The sequence below is a fragment of the Puma concolor genome, chromosome A1 (assembly GCF_028749965.1).
Source record: "Puma concolor isolate L17-30 chromosome A1, mPumCon1.1.hap2, whole genome shotgun sequence".
Taxonomy (NCBI): Eukaryota; Metazoa; Chordata; class Mammalia; order Carnivora; family Felidae; genus Puma; species Puma concolor.
Genome location: NC_141667.1, coordinates 192,081,995 through 192,102,949, shown reverse-complemented (window position 1 = coordinate 192,102,949; position 20,955 = coordinate 192,081,995). Strand labels below are relative to the sequence as shown.

Sequence of the window (20,955 nt, the reverse complement as noted above, 5' to 3'; positions counted from 1 at the left end):
ATATTAATATGTGAAAGAAACCCAGTGTGAAAAGGTTACATGCTGTGTGACTCCAACTGTATGACATTCTGGAAAAAGCAAAACTTTGGAGACAATAAAAAAGGGTGGAAGAGAAGAGGGGCGGGGGGAATGACAGGACAGAGCACAGAGAATTTTAAGAAAGTGAAAATACTGTGTGTAGTATTCTAATGATGGATATATGGCATTATAAGTTTTTCCAAATGCAAAGAACATACCATACCAAGAACGAACCCTAAAGTAAACTGTTTACTTTGAGTGATCATGATGTGTCAATGTAGGTTTATCCTTGGTAACAAATGCACAATTCTTGTGAGTCATATAATGAGGGTAGCTATATATGTGAGGGAGCAGGGGTATCTGAAAAATCTCTGTACATTCCTCTCATTTTATTGTGAACCCTCAATTGCTCTAAAAAAATTAAGTCTTCTAAAAAAAGAAAATAGTTCAATACCATTTGTATTTGCTCCAAGAAACACTAGAGGGAGCTTTCCTACATGAACTAGGGTACCTAAGCAAAAAAAAAAAAAAAAAAAGCCTTTTGTAATGCTGAAAAACTGTCACTGTTTATGAAACATTATTACTACTGCTCCCATTTTGACTTATAAAATTAACCACTAGCAAGTAAATTAACTGACATTTTAATGGACTAGACAGTTTGGCAATAAAATTAATAAGTCTTCAAATAAAGTTAGAATGAAAAAATTAGAATATACCAAAATCAGCACTTGATAATCTTGAATATGTCAGATAGTTTCAAATAGGACATAATAAACATAGTAAGAAAGCTAGGCCTTGCTCCTTTATCATGATCCATGAAAGTACAAAGCTGTCTAAACAAAATGCCAAAAGTGGACACTTTATTAAGTAGTTCTAATTTATGAAATGTCTGAACTGATGAGAGGAGGATTTTTTTAAGCAAGGCTTATTGGGAAATAGACTGGGCCTGGGGCAAAAAGGGAAGGGAGTGAAGGCTAAGCCCAGAGGGTCCTGGACTTGACTGGCTCTGGCTGAGATCAGTAGATAAAGCTGGAATAGTATCAGGAAGCAAAAAACGCCATGCCTTTCTCAGAAACCTATTTTTGTCCTGGCCTTCCTTACTACTTCAGATATTCATACCACTACAACGGAATTCTCACCTTGCAAATGAAAATAATATGAAATTCTTGAACGTTGTTTCAGAGACGTGGGTTAATGTGCACACATTAACTGCTAAATGTGCATAGGTCTCCCTTCTTCAAAGAAGAAAAGTCCTAACTGCTGGCTACTCCAGGATAAAAAGGAAAACGTGCGTTCACTTATTTCCAGTATTAGGCTGGAAAGAAGGACACTAGTAAGCAAGCAGATGCCTAATCTCTGACCTCGGCTGGCATTTTCCGTGGGTGAAGGAAAAAATACAGTGTCCACACAGTGACTATGCATGCTGGAGCTCTATACTACGCTATCTCCAATCCCAGAGTAGAATTAAACTCCTGCAAACAACATAAGTCATAATGGAGTATGCCTGATACGGCTGCTCCTAGTACAATGAAAAATTAGTATGTATAATCAAATCTTACAGCAAGACTTTCATTTCTGGTCCTCATTCTTTCTTCTTGTTTGTGACTATGGTGAACATCACCTAGAAAAGATTCTGATCAGAAAATACTTTTTTTTAGAACCCATACTAGCTTTTCAAAGATATTCCTCTTTGTTCATTAAATATCAAAGATCTCTTCCCCCATTCTCACCTCCCCCCACCCCGTGCCTTGTGTGGTCTGACTAAATACCAAAAGAGAGCATATAATGATTTCAGTGACTCAACCCCGTTTCTTATTGACTGCAGAAAACAGTAGGAAGTTTGAGCCTTTAAGAGTCCTGAAGAAAACATCCTTTCTAGGCATCTCATAGACATTTGACTGAAACCAGATTAATAAATATAATACTTCCAAAGAAATAAACCTCTATTTTTGAAGTCTCTAAAATGTCACCATGTTGCTTGAAAGCCACCTGGAAAGAGGGCACTGTCATAAGTAGCCTTTGCCCATTACAAACCAGGCCCTATTCACCCAAGAATATGTCCTGTAGACAGAGATCTATCTCCTATCCCCTTTGACACAACTCAATCACATGACACCATTACCTTTCAATTAATTGATCTTCCATGATTCTCTTAAGATTTCAAGTAAACTTTGGTAACTCAGCATATGAAAGCTCCCCTACCTCCCACAAAAGAAAAGTATTTTTACTTAACAAATTTCACGTATGTCAAACATTGAACTGCCAAATTTTAATTCCTTGAGGATAACTCTCACTTTAGAATTTTAAAGAGAATATGTGACACTGAAATGTTTTTCATTATATAATAGCCTTAATTTTCTAATACTCAAAATGCTTCAGGGGCACCTGGGTGACTCAGTTGGTTAAGCGTCCGACTTCAGCTCAGATCATGATCTCACAGTTGGTGAGTTCAAACCCCGCATCAGGTTCTCTGCTGTCAGTGCAGAGATCACTTTGGATCTGCTGTTTCCCTCTCTCTCTGCCTCTCTCTCTCTCTCTCTCTCTCTCTCTCTCTCAAAAAAAAAATAAAATTAAAATAGACATTGAAAAAACATCTCCTCCTATCTATTAAATGAATTCATGATTACACCAATGGGTCAATTACAATCAACATGACTGAAGATAAATTCAGGAAATCTGTTCAATGGCTACTAATAACTTGCCTGCATAGTATGTTAACATGGCCAGAATTCATCTTCATAAAAATTCCAAAAACGGGATCTGAGCTATATCTTGCCAAATTCACAACTTCAGAGTCAGAAAGTAAATTCAAAGTAAACTAGCAGTCCTCATTTTTTTCATATATGGACTATTTTCAAGGAAGAATAATATTCTTATCATAAATCCTTTATGAACGACTTATCAGCTGAATTAGGCACTGTTTTATCTAAATGGCACCAATCTTAATTTACAACAAATAGTTCAAGAAGATGTTGCCAACCCTTGTACACAACCTCACACTGGCCCAATCTCTCTATCTCCCACAAAGTAGGCCACAATGAAGGGCATGTAATCCAAGCTGGACCAGTGACAGACACAGGGGTGGGTATGTGACACAAGACTGGTCAATCTGAGTCACTCCCTAATATTTTTCAAACAGAAAACAAGACTAGCTGTTTTCAATATACATCCTCAAGCTATTGAGGAAGTTAGACTGGTACCACAGGTGGCCATATCCCTTTGCTGGAGAAAGCTAGTCTAGGGTAACACAGAAATGAAACGTGAAATGAAAAGAAAATTAAAACCAAGAGATGAAGAGAAAGAGCCCTGTGAGGTCATGTCCCTGGCTGTAGACATCCTTGGAAGTGTGGCTAATTAGCCCCTGCTCTCCTCCAATTCTAGGGGCCACGCAGAATCCTTTCATATGGGTGGTGGTTTTCACCTTCGCCTCTAAGAGTCCTACTACTATACAAGTCTATGTGGATTGCTGGGATTGGGTTCATCTGCCATGATGAAATCCAAAATAACAACTGGTTACAGAAAACACAAGTTCAATTGCCTCTCACATTAAAGTCCAGTGTGCAATACAAGCTTGTTTTGGTACTTCATCATGTCATTAAATATCAAAGATGCAGGCACTTTCTACCTTCTTGTTCTGAATTTGGGGACCACTCATGGTCCAAAAGAGTGGCAAGTGAATTCCAGGAAGCAGGACGCAAAGAAGGAAAGAATAATGAGAAAAAGAGAGCAAGGGTATGCCCCTCGCAACACACACACACACACACACACACACACACACACACGCACACACGCACACACGCACACAGGCACACAGGCACGCAGGCACACACACATGCACATAATGAACACTTTCTTTAAAAAGCTGCCACATAAAAATCCTGTGTGCATCCCACTGGTCAAAACTAGAGGGATTCCTAGCAGGAAGAGAGGCTAAGAAATGTAGTCCTGACTCTGAATGGCCATGTACCTAGAATAGAATTCTATCACTAAAGAAGAAAGAACAGACTGAATCAAGAACAACGTGCATTCCTGCCATGATTCCCAATGAACTATCAGAGAAAAGGCATCAGTCAGAGCCCCCCAATTAAGACAAACTAGAGATACATATGTCAGATGTATTTAAATCATATAATCATTCTAAAAAGAAAGGGCTCAAGTCAAAGCTGAAGAAATATGCCCTTAAATATAAGACTGATCTAATTGTTCCGAAACTTTCCCAATTGAAGAAGTCAAAAACCTTATGATCAACCCTCAAAGACAGTCATGGGACTATAACTTCTCAGTCAAAGATAATAAAGCACTTCTGATAGTACTATCAGTAAGCTGCGTCTACAGTCATCACTGAAATTTGTAAGTATTTTTTCCAAATAGAGCCATGTTAGTCTGGTGGTCTCTATGTAAACTTTTACATGTCTGTAGAGAGAGATACATGTCTGTGGAGCAACCCACAAATAACCACCTAAAAGTTATTTCAAACAGTGGTGGGCTCCTACACATATTATTCTGGTGTAATCACAAAGCACTAAGACCAACTAATAAGTACAGTTAAGATAAATTAAATTGTTAATTATGTTTCATCTTGGGAAATACAGTCAATTCATTCCGGCATGACAAACACAGGGAACAGTCACCTTTTAAACCAGCATTTGTCTCATTATAAGAATTTACTGAGCAGCTTACAGTTAACTATGTTGTCTGTAACTTTTCATTTTAATCTTTTGGAGTCTGTATTATAGAGATGCCTGACTTCAAAAGTGGTATATAGGAGGTATAACAGAAACGTTTGTGGCTGGTTTAAAGTATTAACATTATACCTTCCGTGTAACACAGTGGAATCCTCCTGTTCCTAGCCAGCTACCAAATATCAAAAACTACTTGCAGGGTGGAGTGGAGAGCCTTCAACTTCAAACAGAACCTTCAACTTCAAACAGGGTGACGCAGCTAAATGTCAAATATGCCCCACACTGTCTCTGGGAAATACAGCATTTGTGAGGGCTGGGACCCTGCAAGGGTGACTGCTATAGCCACGTGCTTTTGTGCTTTATTCTCCAACACTACAGAAGAAGAGGTCAATGCATGTGCTAGTCTACCTACAAAAGCTTTCTTTTCAATCATTTAGGACTGTCCAGTCCAATAGGTTAGCTCATAGCTACAAGTGGCTACTGGGCACCTGGGATGAGTCTAGTACAACCACAGAAAGAATTTTAAAATTCTAATAATGTTAATCAATTTACATGCAAATTTTAAAACAGATGCCCTATTCAGTTACTAGAAACTTTAAAGTATGATTGGAACAAATTGCTATGTCAATCTTCTTTTCCAACCCTTAAGTTTAATGTACTCTAAATATAGATCCAGCATTTCCAGTGCAAATTTAGATTCTGAATTCAGAGGTGCTGGAAATGTAACATACCTACTGGATTTCAAGGACTTACTACTAAAATGCAATATATTTCATTAGTAATTGTTTTATTACATGTCTAAATCATAACATTTTGGACATGATGGCTTAAATAAGGTACGTTAATCTCACCTATTTCTTTTTACTTCTTTTAATATGGTTACTAGAACGTTTTAAATTTTACATATATAGCTCACATTATATTTCAGCGGAATGGCATTGCTTTAGAATTCTGTTCTCTATGTATCCTTCAAGGGTGAAGTTAAGTGACATGAACTCTATGCAAATGCTATCCTGAATTCTTTAAATAGAAATGTTCTCCCCACACACACAAACAGCATACAGTAAGCACTAAATAAATATTCACTGAATAAACTTCTAAGACATTCTTTTCATCCTCATGGTACTTATTACATTCTCACTTGTATATAATTAATCTTCTTGCCTTGTGTCTCCTAGAAGATTCTAAATTCCTTTCCTAGTAGTCTCTCTCATCTCATTATGTATTTCCTGCAGTCTGTCGGCTTCCTGAACTATTCGTTTTCATCTACTGCTCTCCAGCATTTAAACCATTTCTAAACTTATCACCAGTGAACTAACATACTCCTTCCTGGACAGCCCTGCAGCATTACACCAAATCAACTTGACAGTATCTCAAATACTCAACTTCAACTTGGCAAAATGAAAAGATGAAGGAAAAAGCAGTAAAAACAAAAACCCATTCATTGCAAAAGACACAAAAATGAGCCCAAAGATTTGAATATCCAATTACAATAAAAGACTTCTTCATACAAATACCAGTTAAACAGCTTTCTTATGATTCGTCTACAAGTTTATGGGTTGATTCAGGAAAAAAAAGAACTTAAAGAGTATTCCTTCAACATTTCTGAAGTAGACGAATAAAAATAATCCTTAAATCTAAAAACAAGTAGACGAATAAAAATAATCCTTACATCTAAAAACAAACAAATTTCAGTGTGGTTAAAAGAACCTACAGAAAAATCTTTCAGGAACCCTCTTGCCTTTATTAAATATACCTAAAAATTTTGGAGACTATAAATATTGGATAAACACATAAGGTCTCTTTGAGCCTAGTGAATAGAATATGAAGAACATTGGGGCGCCCGGGTGGCTCAGTCGGTTGAGTGGCGAACTTTGGCTCAGGTCATGATCTCACAGTCCGTGGGTTCGAGCCCCGCATCGGGCTCTGTGCTGACCACTTGCTCAGAGCCTGGAGCCTGCTTCGGATTCTGTGTCTCTGTCTTTCTCTGCCCCTCCCCTGCTCACGCTTTGTCTCACTCTGTTTCTCAAAAATAAATGTAAAAAAAAAAGTTTTTAGAATATGAAGAACATTAAAAGATCACTAATAAATCTTCCATGCAAACTGCCTCTAGGGCATATCAGCAGATGATAAGATGTCCTGAGAGAACCAGAAACAAGTGAGAAGAAAAGGGCCATGCCGCTCTTCAGCCTGAAAGCCCTTTTGCCACTGTTTCCCATCAGAGAAACTTCCCTCCCTTGCCCTTTCCAACTGTTGCCTGACCCTAGCGCCCAGCAGCAAACAGCAAGACTTCCCTCCAAATCACCTACCGCACTCAGCGCTTCCCCACCCCACACCACCCCCAAGAGCACTTAGCGTGCTATATTTAGCCCCCCAAAGGTATCTCCCCCCACCACAGATGTGTCTCATGCCTTTTTACTCTATCCCCAGCACCAGGCTTACCACATATGGCTCCTACTCAATATATGTTTGCAAAACAAGTGAACAAATGAATAAGCAAACACATAATCAAGGAGAAAATGGTGGCTCTGCTCATCTTCCTAAATCAGAGTACTAACCAGGTTCTTGCCTAAACCCACAGTGTTTTCACTTGGGAAAACTGTACTAATCAAATTATGAAGGCCACCTGAAAAGCAGATGCCCACTTCAAAAAGAAAAGCTATGAGAGCCTTTGTGTGACCACTGATAATTTAAACACATGAACAATTTGTAAGTGAGTATTCGGCAAAGTTAAACCTTCATAAATAATATTTTCTATGGACTTTGTGCACTTTCTAGTAAAAAATAGCTAATGTTTATCAAGTACTTGTTATGTTCCAGGCACTGTTCTAAATGCTTTGTATATTTTATCTCTTTTAATCCTCAGAACCATCCTTTGAGATAATTCTATTATTATCTTCATTTTACTGATAAGACACTGCCCTAGATTCTGCAGATTTACTTAACCCACTCACTAAATCATCTTAACTGAAGCAAGAAAGTGAAGATGACAATTTTCAAATTGAGAAAAGGATGAGATCAAAGGCTGTGTGATTAATACTAAAAACTAGACATCAAAACTGTCACATCTATGTCAGTACTGACTTGTGATTAACTGTGTACACCAGAAAGTCACCATGTCCTGCTATGATCTGAAACAATTTAAAGTATTTTTATAAACATCATTATAATTCCATCTTCCAGGGCTTATTCATTAATACTAGACAGAAAACAAAAGGACTAGTAAAGCTGTTCACATATGGCTGCATTGTCAAATACCAGTATCTACTTGGTCAAGCTACCAGTAACACTTTTTTTTTGTTTGTTTAATTTTTCTTAATGTTTATTCATTTTTGGGAGACAGAGAGAGAGCACAAGCTGGAGAGGGGAAGAGAGAGAGAGACACACACACACACAGAATCCGAAGCAGGCTTCAGTCTCTGAGCTGTCAGCACAGAGCCTGACTAGGGTCCTGAACCCACGAACTGTGAGATCATGACTTGAGATCAAGTTGGATGGTTAACCAACCCAGCCACCCAGAACCACCCCCACCCCCCGCCCAGTAATACCTTCTTAAACAGGCAGGATTCAACTGTTTTATGATCACATTATATGTTTACTATAGTTTCATATGTTTTTATAAAAATAACACATACTGTAAAATAATCAAATGTGGTTTTTATATTGCTTTGTTTTCTTTAATGATATAACCTCACTAAAAAAATAAAGTCATAAAGATAAGTACAAATAAGAAAATATTCATGCAGAGACTACCACTACTGAAATTTTAGTCTCATATGTACATATAGTTAGTAGATGTATAATTTTTTTGAACTGTGAACTCTTGGTGGTGAAGAATACAGTGACCACTAGTAGAGTTTGGTGCCACTACATTGATTCACAGAAAAGCACAAGCAGTTTTATCTACCATGGTTTATGTACCAGCCATGCAAATGTCAACACAGTGAGAAGAACACATAACATCTTCACATTAGGAAGAGTTTGGTGACCCACCGAAAGTATCTCAGGGAACCCCACAGTTCTGCAATCACATTTGACAACTGTGGTAATACAGCATTCCACCAAGCCCACAGTAAGAAAGTATTTGACACTGACCTAATCTCAGATGCATTCAATTATCTACTAAACTTATGGGCAGAGAAGTCATAATCAAAATATAATACCTTCCAAAATTGTTCCAACAGGCTCCAATACCTGCTGTCCAATTTACTGGCTGTGTAGCCTTATGCAAATTTATTATTAACTTCTTAAAACTTTAGGGGCTTTTCATGTATAAAATGGTTTAATGACACCTATTAAAATGATTGTTGTAAGGATTAGAGAGTATATATGCTTGGCACACGATGAGCACTCGTGAAATGGTAGTATTGTTACTCACCATCTAGTCTGGGTTCAAATATTTTTTTTAGTTGACAGACTGCATATGCCAGACCCTTCTTCTTATACTTAAAACTGGGCAGCAATATGCTTATTTAAATCCTATCTTTATGACAACTAGAACCATACTTTGCCAGGAATATTCCCACCACAGCCGGGACCTGCTGCTGTCAGTTATCTACCCTGCAGCCAAAATGAGTCATAAACAACCTTGAAAGAGATTCAGAAAAAAAGACAAAAGCATTAATCATAGTATATATGTTTCGTATTTAAGTCACAACCACATCTCTTCCCTATGTACTTTTGTTAATTTCAGAGGCGACTGTTAGGTTTTTTCTTTTTTGTTTGTTCAGAAAAAGCACTGTGTGTAACATACTAGTTTGTAGAAAAGCTTACTTTTATTTTACTGTTGTATTTCCAGAGTTAGGTTTCATTTTTTTTTTTTTAATATTACAGATTATAAGACACAGTTAAGCAAACTAAATAAATACTATAGAACAAAAAAATAGACTAATCAAATCATTTTATAATTTTAAGAAATCATTTAATCAATTCAGAAATAGCAAGTATTATAATTTATAAATCCAATTTTAATAATCCAGTCAATTTTGTTATAGTCTGGTTGGCTACTGAATATCAATTCTAGGCATCAAGACAATTGTGTTAGTCAGTGGAGACAAGGGACACCAGAAAGTGTGGGCAGATAAAGGCCTGAAAGTTAACAATTTAAAACAGAAGACTATGGAAAATTATCAGCAAATCAGAAGTCTGGGGTCCCGGAAGTCACAAAAGGAATAAATCCAGAACATGGGTGATTAAGCCAAAAATTTTAAATGGAAAAGAGCAAAACAGATTAAATGGAAAGTCAAGTCTTAATGGTCAGACGGTTCAATATCCAGGAGATCAAGTCTATGTCCAGAGAGATCAGGGTGTGGAATCAACTGAGACAGGGCTTTCTCTCACTAACCCAGCACCAGAGATCAAGAGTGTTTTTAAGATGCCACTAACTTCTGACACCAGGGGACTCTCTTACTGCCACCTTCAGCAATCTTCATTCACCTTTGGGATTTGCATCTCATTTACCAATGTCAGAGTTAAAATGCAATCAATGAAGTAAACTAGAATCTAACTCTAACGTTATGACTTACCAACAGTAATCCCTCAAGGCTTGGAATGATGCATGTGAACTTCAGAGAGAGTTAGCTAAGGCCACACTCCCTGACCACACACACACCTTGAACTTCAAGATGCCATCACCTCTTACTTAAGGACAGTGCTGTAACAATTCTACCCCCTCTCTCCTGCAGCAATTTTTCCTTCTCTACTTTATCTTCTCCATTGGTTTACAAACATGCTATTTTTTCTCTCATCCTAAAATAATTCTTTTTTTTTTTTAACATTTATTTATTTTTGAGACAGAGAGAGAGAGAGCATGAACAGAGGAGGGTCAGAGAAAGAGGGAGACACAGAATCTGAAACAGGCTCCAGGCTCTGAGCTGTCAGCACAGAGCCCGACGCGGGGCTCGAACCCACAGACCACAAGATCATGACCTGAGCCGAAGTTGGCCGTTAACCGACTGAGCCAACCAGGCGCCGCTAAAAAAATTCTCTTAATCCCACTTTTCTAACTATCAGCGCTAATTCTTTCTCCTCCAGTCATAGTTGAACTCCTTGGAAAAGTTACTAGCACTCACTCTCTCTATATTCTCTTCTCCCTTTCTTTCTTTTTAATGTTTATTTATTTTTGAAAGAGACAGACAGACAGAGAGGGCACAAGCAGGGGAGGGGCAGAGAGAGAAGGAGTCAAAGAATCTGAAGCAGGCTCCAGGCTCTGAGCTGTCAGCACAGAGTCCGACACAGGGCTCAAACCTACGAACTGCAAAATTATGACCTGAGCTGAAGTCAGACGTTTAACCAAGTGAGCCACTCAGGCACCCCTCACTTCTCCCTTTCCTTCTTGAACTCACATCAGTTAGACAATTGCTCCCATCATCCCATCAGAACAGACACTGTGGCTGCCACATTACTAAATCCAACACTTAATTCTCAGTCCTCTTTTGAGAGCCCTGGTCATGTCTCCCTTTTTGGAATGCTTTCTTCCCTTGGCTTCCAGACAGCACACTGTCCTAGTTTTCCTCCACGTCCCTGGCTTTCCTTTCCTAGTTTCATTTGCTGGTTCCTTATCATCTCCCAGAACTCAACCTTGGACCTACTGAGGGCTCATGACCGGCCCTCTTTTCTGCCTACACCCGACCCACTTAGTAATTTCATCTCATCTCACAGCTTGCAAGAGTGTACACTACCTGATTCCTCTGAGCTCATCTCCTACACTCTCCCCTACTTGGTTGGCTCCAGCCAAATGGCCTCCATATTATGACACCTTCAACAGACCAGTAGGCTTCCTCCTTAGGTTCGTGAAACTCCTGCCCCTCTCCCCCACCTCCTTTAGATCATTCCTCACCTGTCATCTTCTCAGTGAGAACTTCAATGGCCACCCTCCCTAAAACTAACTCTCTCTCATACTACCTCATCCTTTCTCCATTCCTTCCTCCCTGCCCCCATCCTACATAATTTTTCTCCTTAACAATTATCATTATTTAACATACGATATATTTTGCTCCTAAGTTTTTCAACATCTGTCTTTCCACACTAAAATACAAGTCCAATGAAGCCAAAGATTTTCAAAAAATAGATATTTGTTGAATAATAATCAAAACACCTTATTTTAAAATGCATACATACCTGGGGCACCAGGGTGGCTCAGTCAGTTAAGCATTTGACTCTTGATTTCAGCTCAGGTCATGATCTCACAATTTGTGAGATCAAGCCCCGTGTTAGGCTCCAAGCTGACAGCACGGAGCCCGCTTGGGATTGTCTCTCTCCCTCTCTCTCTGCCTCTCTCCTGCTCACCCTTTCTCTCTCTCTCAAAATACATAAATATAAAAAATAATAAATATAAACAAACAAATAAAATACACACCTAATGACCACAAAAATTGCCATATTTGAAATTTTAAATAGTATGTTCCAAATAGTACCATAAATATCATCATATCGTCTTTCACACTTCACAATTTATTTCTACTTCATTACCACAAGTCATTCTCTATCACAACCCTCAGATGATCATTTCCTATAGTTTCATTTATTCTCTGGTAACCTTAATCCAAAGACAGAAGAGAAGGCTCCCTGCAGCAGACAATCCATTTTTAATTTAATGGCACTTATGAGACCACCTGGCATAAATTCTTAAAAGTGCTTCTAAATTCTACTACACCGTCTCCCCATCCCTCCATTTATCTTCTCATACTTTCCTCGAGCCACTGAAGACATTTCTCTTCCCTTCTCTAGAGTTAGTCCTTCGTTTTTACTGAGCCCCTAATGCATTTCTACTTTACTGCAAACTCCAAACTGTATAATATATCCTCTTCTTTAAGACTTCCAATCATTTCTTCCCTGTGGCCTTCATCTCTTTTGTAATCATAAAACATATGAAAATTTAAATTTAAAATACACACACACACACACACACACACACACACACACAACACAGAGCCTTTGTTTGATGTTACTACTCAGTTATTACTTCCCTTTGCTGCCAAGCTCTGAACATGAGGCAGTCACTTCTTAGACACTGTTCAAACACTTGCCTTCTTGCTTTTGGCCTTCATTCTACTGTGTTGGTCTCTGGAATGTTCCACGTAACCACCTATTTTCTCAACCTTTAATATTTATATAATAAATATTATATAGGGCTTATTGTATGCCCCCCTGTTCCAACTATTTTACAAGTATGAATCAATGGATATCCTTTGCTCTACTGGATCTACCAGACAATTCCCCCTACTGGCCACTTGGCTTTCTATACATAGGCCATGTCTACAAACAGCAGACTTCCAGTGCATGGCAGATGGGGGTTACCCAGCCCTGTCCCAGTCCTTACTCCCAAAGTTATCCACATGTATGGTGTGAAAAGGTTGTCAAGTTGTATTGCTGGCAGTGGTTTGAGGAATTGCAGGGGAAGGAGATGTGCTAATTTTTAAGTCTGAAAATTGTTCAGAACCATTAGGTCAAATATTAAAATGAACCTTTTGATACAAAGAGACAACAGACCAACAGAGAAATTTGTAGGTTACACATTCTTGGGTAAAGTCTTTAAATGGTATAAGTAAGAGTCTTTCTTGAATAATTCAGATATTTACTTGCCTAGAAGATGAGTTAGTTTACTGAATTAAAGGAAAACAACAACAGGAATGGGACCACATGTAATTAATTTCATTCAACAGACACTTATTGCACAATTATATGTGCAAAACTCTTGCTAGATTTGGCAGTAGGGGGATAAAAAACCACTGCCTTCAGAAAGATCACGTCCAGTATAGAAGTTTCCAAGTATGCAAACAATTGTTTATGGTCAGAAAGTTGGTGGGTAGAAGTGTGTGAATTAAAAAGAAGTTCATCAAATTTCAATGTATTTTCTGAAATGAATATTGCTATTTCTTTAAGTATTAAAGCAGCTTTGTGAGGGAAGCTTAAGGATAAAAGTATAAGTTCCCTAAAAGTCAAAGAAATTGGAACCCTGCAGGTGCACGTACTTGTCTCTATCTACTTGGCAGTAGGTTAGAGCTGAAAAGGATATATCTCCTGCTACTTCTCCCCACTGACTCCTCCCCATAGAGACTGTGGCTCTTAACTGTGGAGTACCTCAACAGCAGTGATGTGCAAAAAGCTGACTTCAAACTAAAAAAAAAAAACTTTTCACATACTTTTTTTTTCTTTTGTTTTATTATTTATTTTTGAGAGAGAATGAGTACACACATGCACATCAGTGTGGGAGGGGCAGAGAGAGAAGGGGACAGAGGATCCAATCTGAAGCGGGAGCAAGCCCTACGTCAGGCTTGAACTCACAAACCGTGAGATCATGACCCGAGCTAAAGTTGGACGCTCAACCGACTGAACCATCTAGGCACTTCACACATACTTAAAAAAAAAATTTTTTTAATGTTTATTTATTTTTGAGACAGAGACAGAGAGAGAGCATGAGCGGGGGAGGGTCAGAGAGAGGGAGACACAGAACACAGCCAGCTCCAGACTCTGAGCTGTCAGCACAGAACCCAATGCAGGGCTCGAACCCACAGACCACAAGATCATGACCTCAGCCAAAGTCGGATGCTTAACTGACTGAGCCATCCAAGCACCCCTCACATACTTTTTTTAAAAATGAGTAGCGAGGTTTACAGGTCACAATAAGCATCCTTCCAACATTAAAGTAAAATATCTGTATACTAGCAAAGGCCATTTATAAAGATTTCTTATATCACTTGATATCACCAGATACAGCAAACCCATAAACAGTTTATGAAGTTCACAACCCCTTAGAGGGGGAAAAATGGTATCTTCGTATGTACTGAGGCTCCAGAACTAGTTAATTTTTGCTCCTTCCATTTTAATTGGTCGGTTTAAGTAAACCTCCTCATTTATATACAGGATCAGGTTGTTTTTGCAACCCACTGACTGGACTTCCGACAGAGTGCCTTATTGGTCTCATGACCGGCTATTAATTTAGTTTCTGCTTCGAAGCAATCTTTTCCACAAGGTCATTTCATATGTTTATAATTTATGCAAAAGGTGGATGCTTAATCCAGTTTCCTTCATTAAAAATCACCGATGTCAAATCTCACACCTTCCGAGGCGTAGAAAAAAACTCAGTAAAACCTCACAGACAATTTCATTCATTATACTAAAATAATAAAGCACATTTTTTCTTCCAGGCATGACTGTTGTCAATGGAGTTTATAGCTCGACCTTTTATTATCTCAACAGCAGTTTCAAAGGAGGAGTGACAGAACTGACCTAAGAGCACCACTGCTCTTGTTGACGATGTTTTAAAAAGATAAAGCCCAGGTTCACCTGCAGAGACAAACCTTCCTGAAAAAAGAGTTTTAGCAATCTACGTTTCTCCAGTAACAAAGCAAAGAGAATATTAAATAAGAACTAAGAGAGGATACTCCAAACATTTTTGTGGATTTTTATTTTCCTCAAAGACTATCTGTTTCACAATAATGATTTCCATTTAGGGAAAATTTTACTAGTCTGTTGTCTAGTGTAGTTAATTATCAGTAAATACACCCAATAACTATAATGTCTCATTGCAATTTCTACAACTCAAAATTATGAATACCAAAAATAAAAACTTAAACAATAATGACAGAACAAATGGGAGCTCATAACACAGACTTGGGAGTCTAGGTGGGGGACAAAAAATAAGTATTCACACCCCTTACATTTATTTATAGCTATAATTAGGAGACAAAGTTCTGAGTACTTAAGTGTTTCTTTTCCTACAATATTTTAAAAAATTGTGGTCACAGAATAGACACATTTTCAGATAAGAAAAGATTCAGAAGATTTACCCATATATGGATTTTGGAGAAGTTATTTAAAGATATACTTGAGCAAAACAAGAGTAAAATAAGAAACAGGAAGTCATGAGATGTAGGGAATAGTGAATCCACGCTGGAGAGCTATGCCACAGAGAACAGCACCATGGGTCCCCCCTGAAACAGGTTAACAGAGACTCGAGCTGAAGGGTTTCTAGGAAAAAAAGGGTTTCAAGATGAGTTAGTGTGCTGGAGATACAAGAAGAATTTAAGGATAGGATTAAAGCACAGAAGGAAAAAAAAAAAGAATTGGTAGAGACTTATAATTTTAAATGTTCAAATTTTAAAATCAACCTACAAGCATGAAACTAATTACAGGTACTTCATGTAATGATCGATTTTAACAAAATTAAAAAAAAAAAAAAAAAAAGGTAGAGGAGCACCTGGCTGGCTCAGTCAGTGCAGCATGAAACTCTTAATCTCAGGGTCATGAGTTCAAGCCCCATGTAGGTGTGTACCCTCCTTAAAAAAATTTTTTTTGGGGGGCACCTGGGTGGCTCAGTCGGTTGGGCGTCCGACTTCGGCTCAGGTCATGATATCACGGTCCGTGAGTTCGAGCCCCGCGTCGGGCTCTGTGCTGACAGCTCAGAGCCTGGAGCCCGTTTCGGATTCTGTGTCTCCCTCTCTCTGCCCCTCCCCTGTTCATGCTCTGTCTCTCCCTGTCTCAAAAATAAATAAACGTTAAAAAAGAAAAAAAAAGTATTATATTAAAAAAATTTTTTTAAGTAGACAAAGCAGAAATGGAGGAGATAAAAGCTAAAGTGGCAGGGCAGCAGACATAAAAATGTACGGAGATGCTGTCTATAGCTGATAGAAAACTGTGGCAACAGGTCGAAGACATGAAAATAGTAACAGGACTATGGTGTGTGTAGGGGGCAAAGAATGGGAGAGTAAGTCAGTGTGTTTGGCAGGACCAGTTTCTTCTCCTTTTTCTTTGTTTTTGTTCGTTTGTTTGCTTGTTTATTTTGAACACGGTCTCTTTGAAATCTGGACTTGCTTTCTTTGAAACATACCCATAAGTAGACCATGAAACTTTCCCAGAAAACTTAGTCCAAGTAGATAGTATCATAATCTACCAGTTACCTAAACTACAAACTGCCCTAGTGCAGTGGACTTGAGACTGCCTCAAATTCTTTCTAGTTCTCTCACTGGGAGGTGGGGCTATTCGCCTCTGCTTCAATCAGGGCTTGCCCTTTGACACACAGAATGCAACTGGTACAGCACTCTGGGATGTCTGAACCCAGGCACTAAGAAGGCTGGCTGCTTCTGCTTTCGTTCTTGGAAAAGAAAGAAGAAAGAAGAAAGAAGCTGCAGAAGCAGCAGCAGCTATATAAGAAGGTGGACTGCCATGGGACACCATGCTGTGAGGAAGCCCAAGGTAGCCATGTAAAGATGCCATGTGGAAGGGAGATCATCTATTCTCTCACCAAGGAGAACCCAAACTCCAAGGTGCTGAGTAGACACATGTTGTTATTTGAAGCCACTAAATCTGAGGGTGAGTTTGTGTTGCATTAAGCAATACAAAATCAGTGTCTGGAAATGGGGTGATGCCAAAACCAAAACCTAAATTATGTGGCATTAGCTTGAGGAGTAGACATGCTATGGCCACTGAACAAAATGCTCATGGGAGGTAGGACAGTGAGGAAACTGCCGTTGAAGGGTGGAGAAAAGAGGGCAGGAGTCGTGTGTCAACAGAACGGGTGAAACGTGTTGGTGGTAATGCGCACAGCAGAAACAGCAGCTTGTCGGTCAGGTCGAAGAGATTCCAGGAAGAACCTTAACAGTGCAACTGGCTTCTTTTAGCTGCCTGTGATAACATATGGGGGAAACCAGATAAGCGAAGAACAAACTGCTTGATTTTCAAGCAGAAATTAGAGGAAATTTAAGGGGTCCAGGACTTTATGGGTCCAACAGTGAACAGCTTCTCAACTGCAGCCTTCCGCAGCAAAAGACTCCCAAAGTAAAAAATAGCCTCATAGTCTGTGGGCAAAGACCAAAATAGGGGTCTTCCAGTATAACTGGCTTCAGAATAAAATCAAGAAAGTACGAACTCTTTTTTAAAACCTTAAACATCTGGGGCACGGGGGTGGCTCAGTCAGTTAAGTGTTTGACTCTTGGTTTCAGCTCAGGTCATGATCTCACAGTTCATGGGATTGATCTCCGTGTGGGTGTCTGCACTGACCACGAAGAGACTATTTGGGATTCTGTCTTTCCTCTCTCTCTCTGTCCCTCCCCCACTCGTTTGTGCTTGCTCTCTGTCTCTGTCTCTCTCCCTCTCTCAAATAAACATTTTTTAAAAAGCTGTTAAGGGGTGCCTGGGTGGCTCAATCAGTTAAGCGTCTGACTTCAGCTCAGGTCATGATCTTGCGGTTTGTGAGTTTGAGCCCCACGTTGGGCTCTGTGCTGACAGCTCAGAGCCTAGAGCCTGCTTCCGGTTCTGTGTCTCCCTCTCTCTCTGTCCCTCCCCCACGTGTGCTCTGTCTCTCTCTCTCTCTCAAAAATAAAAATGTAAAAAAGAAAAAAACTCAAAGATCTGAGGACCTGCCTCCTAGATTCTCTTGGCTAGACAAAGATTTTAACCTGACAGCCAGCCTGAAGTACAGAAGGGCAATTCATCTCAAAGATATTTCTGGTTGTGACTTTTGTCCAACAGAGTAGACTATAATTTTATATACAGGAAACCCTTAAAAACTTTGGAAGCTATACCAGCTTGGTCTAAAATGAAATGAGACATTCCACAATGAAAGGAAGCCTCTGGGCCCCCCAACTTTTCTGGGTGGGAAGCAGGCTGAAAAAGCTATTCGGCTGCAAACACAGTCACATGACATTGGAAAGAAAGAAAGACACAGAAACTGGAACAGAGAACTACAAAAAACCACTCCCAGTGAGAATGGGACCCTACACAGGGTACACTCCCTGTCCCCCAGGACAGGGGGAACTGAATGGATTTCAGAATTGCTGCAGACCAGTACCTGTTATGTAGCTCCATAAACCACCCCCGCACATCCATTTTGAACAGCATCTACTGTAATTACCTTGTCCCTGCCTTCACATTTTATACTGGAGGGGGGAACCGGATAACTTGTCCTTTTAGTTCTCTGGTCTCTACACTGGAGACATCACACCCAACATAATGCATCTGCACCTGTACAGGATTTAACAAATGAAATTCTGGTATCTGAGTATGAGCCTGATGCTGTAATGGCACAAGACTGCCGTCATTGGTATGGGCCGACTGAACTTCACATGTGAAAGAATGTAAATAATCTGCGAGCAGAGGACAGATTGTGCTGGATTAAACGTGTCCACACATTCTTCGATGGGGACCATTTTCACCTGGTCTTGAACCTGGTCTGGCCTTGAGACTGCTCTGACCAATCCAATGCAGCAGAAATAATGTTCTGGGATTTCTGCACCCATGCCTTAAGAAGGGTCTTCAGCCTCTATTTTTGCATGGTGAGGTGAAACCAGTCACCACTAAAGAAGTCAGAGGACTCAGAGACTGAAGTGCTGTGAGGAAGCTAAAGCTAGCTGAGTGGAGACACGACAAGGGGTGAAATTCCTGGCTGGCCCCTCAGATGACAAGGCAATCTCCCCTGAGGCAGCAGTCTGTGAAGGAGCCATCCTGAGACTCCTAGCTCCATCAGAAACCGCACAGAGCGGAGAGTTCTCACCAAACCCTGCCCAGAGTGCAGAATGGTGAGTAGCTAACAGACAGCCATTGGTTTAAACCATTCCGTTGGTGAGGTGATTTGTTTTGCACCCTGGAAAAACAAAACACCAAACCGCTCACTCTCCCGTCACCCCCATCCACCATCTATATGCAAATAATCATTCAGTTCTGTCTCTACCTCCTTAATAGTGCTCTCAGAGCCCCACCCCACTCCCCACTCCCTTGTTTGTACTCAGTTTCATCGTTTTTCTTTTGAATGGACTATTTCAGGAGCTTCCTAATACCCATTCACCCTTTCACCCATTCCCCACCCCTCCAGGTAGAACCCATTCCCCAAACTACAAAATCTCGTTTCTAAATGCAAATCCAGCATCATGCTCATGCTTAGCCTATCACTAGCTCCCCATCACTCACAGGATAAGCCCTTTGCATGGCATACAAAGCCTTCCACCATCTGGCTTCAGACCACCTTTTCAGCTTCGTGTCCCGTCATCTTCCATGGGCAGCGGGGACTCCAGAAAAAGAATATGTCTAGCATGAAAAACCCAAGACTGGGTTCTGAAATCTAGATGCATGTATGCTGCCACAAATTAACCATGTGAGCTTGGGCAAGTCACTTTAAACAGGCTTCGGTTTCCTTTCCATATAACATTTGTGTTAGACAAGAACTAGATAATGTCTTGATCTCTCCTTCATCTTTAATAGGCTGTAATCCTCAAAATTCTTGTTAAAAATTAGCCAGGGGGTGCATGGGTGGCTCAGTCAGGCGACCAACTCTTGGTTTCAGCTCAGGTCATGATCTCACGGTTGTGAGATCGAGCCCCCATCAGGCTCTGCGCTATCTGCATGCAGCCTGCTTGGGATTCTCACTCTCCCTCTGTCTCTGCCCCTCCCCAGCTTGTGTGCACTCTCTCACTCTCTCTCTCTCAAAATAAATAATCTTAAAAAAAAAAAAACTTAGAAAAGAAGCAAAATATGTTTCAAAGGGGGAGTTATACACACTGCTCTCCTCCTTGGCCCCAGCCCACCCTCATGCCAGCTTGGAAGCTTGTCTTCAGACCACCTCCCCTCTTCCATTCACAATTTCCCCTTTACTTCCTCACAAGAGTCATTACCTTCACAAACCCCACCTTCCTTCTCACGATGGCTCCCATGGTAGGGATGAGCAACATGGGGGAGGACACCCTCGGCAGTCTGTATGCATGAGCTATGACGAGTCGGGTACTTCACGGGCAAGGACCACCCCTCTACGTATTTTCAGTCAGTATATAATCCTAAATGGCCTCTGCATTAGGCAGCTGTTTTCAGTAGCTGAAAGTACAGTAGGATTAAAAAGAACACAGTACTTCACCTTCAGAGGCATAATCCATTCTTTTCCATCAATAATTACGTAGAAAATTTAAAAATACAATACTGTGGGGTGCCCTGAGTGTCTCAGTCAGTTAAGCAGCTGACTCTTGATTTAGGCTCAGGTCATGATCTCACGGTTTGTGAGTTTGAGCCCCGCGTTGGGCTCTGTGCTCACAGGGCAGAGCCTGCTTTAAATCCTCTGTCTCCCTCTTTCTGCCCCTCCCCTGCTCTCTTTCTCTTTCTCTCTCTAAAATAAATGTTAAAACAACTCTTTAGAAATACAATATTCTGGGGAGCCTGGGTGGCTCAGTTAGTCGGGCATCCGACTTTGACTCAGGTCATGATCTCATTCGTGGTTCGTGAGTTCGAGCCCCAGGTTGGGCTCTATGCTGATGGCTCAGAGCCTGGAGCCTGC

At 40.1% G+C, this 20,955-nt stretch overlaps 1 protein-coding gene and 1 long non-coding RNA gene across 9 annotated transcripts in view; both read right to left on the bottom strand.

Annotated features, from left to right (window-relative positions):
• The window catches only part of TBC1D4 (TBC1 domain family member 4), a 209,071-nt gene that overhangs the window by 95,823 nt on the left and 92,293 nt on the right, over positions 1-20,955 (bottom strand). The gene's annotated exons all lie outside the window — the stretch shown is intronic.
• Positions 10,496-15,991, bottom strand: LOC147584697 (uncharacterized). Its single transcript, XR_015252584.1, has 2 exons — positions 13,833-15,991; positions 10,496-13,721 (listed from the first exon to the last, which is right to left on the bottom strand). It is a non-coding gene; the product is annotated as an uncharacterized LOC147584697 (long non-coding RNA).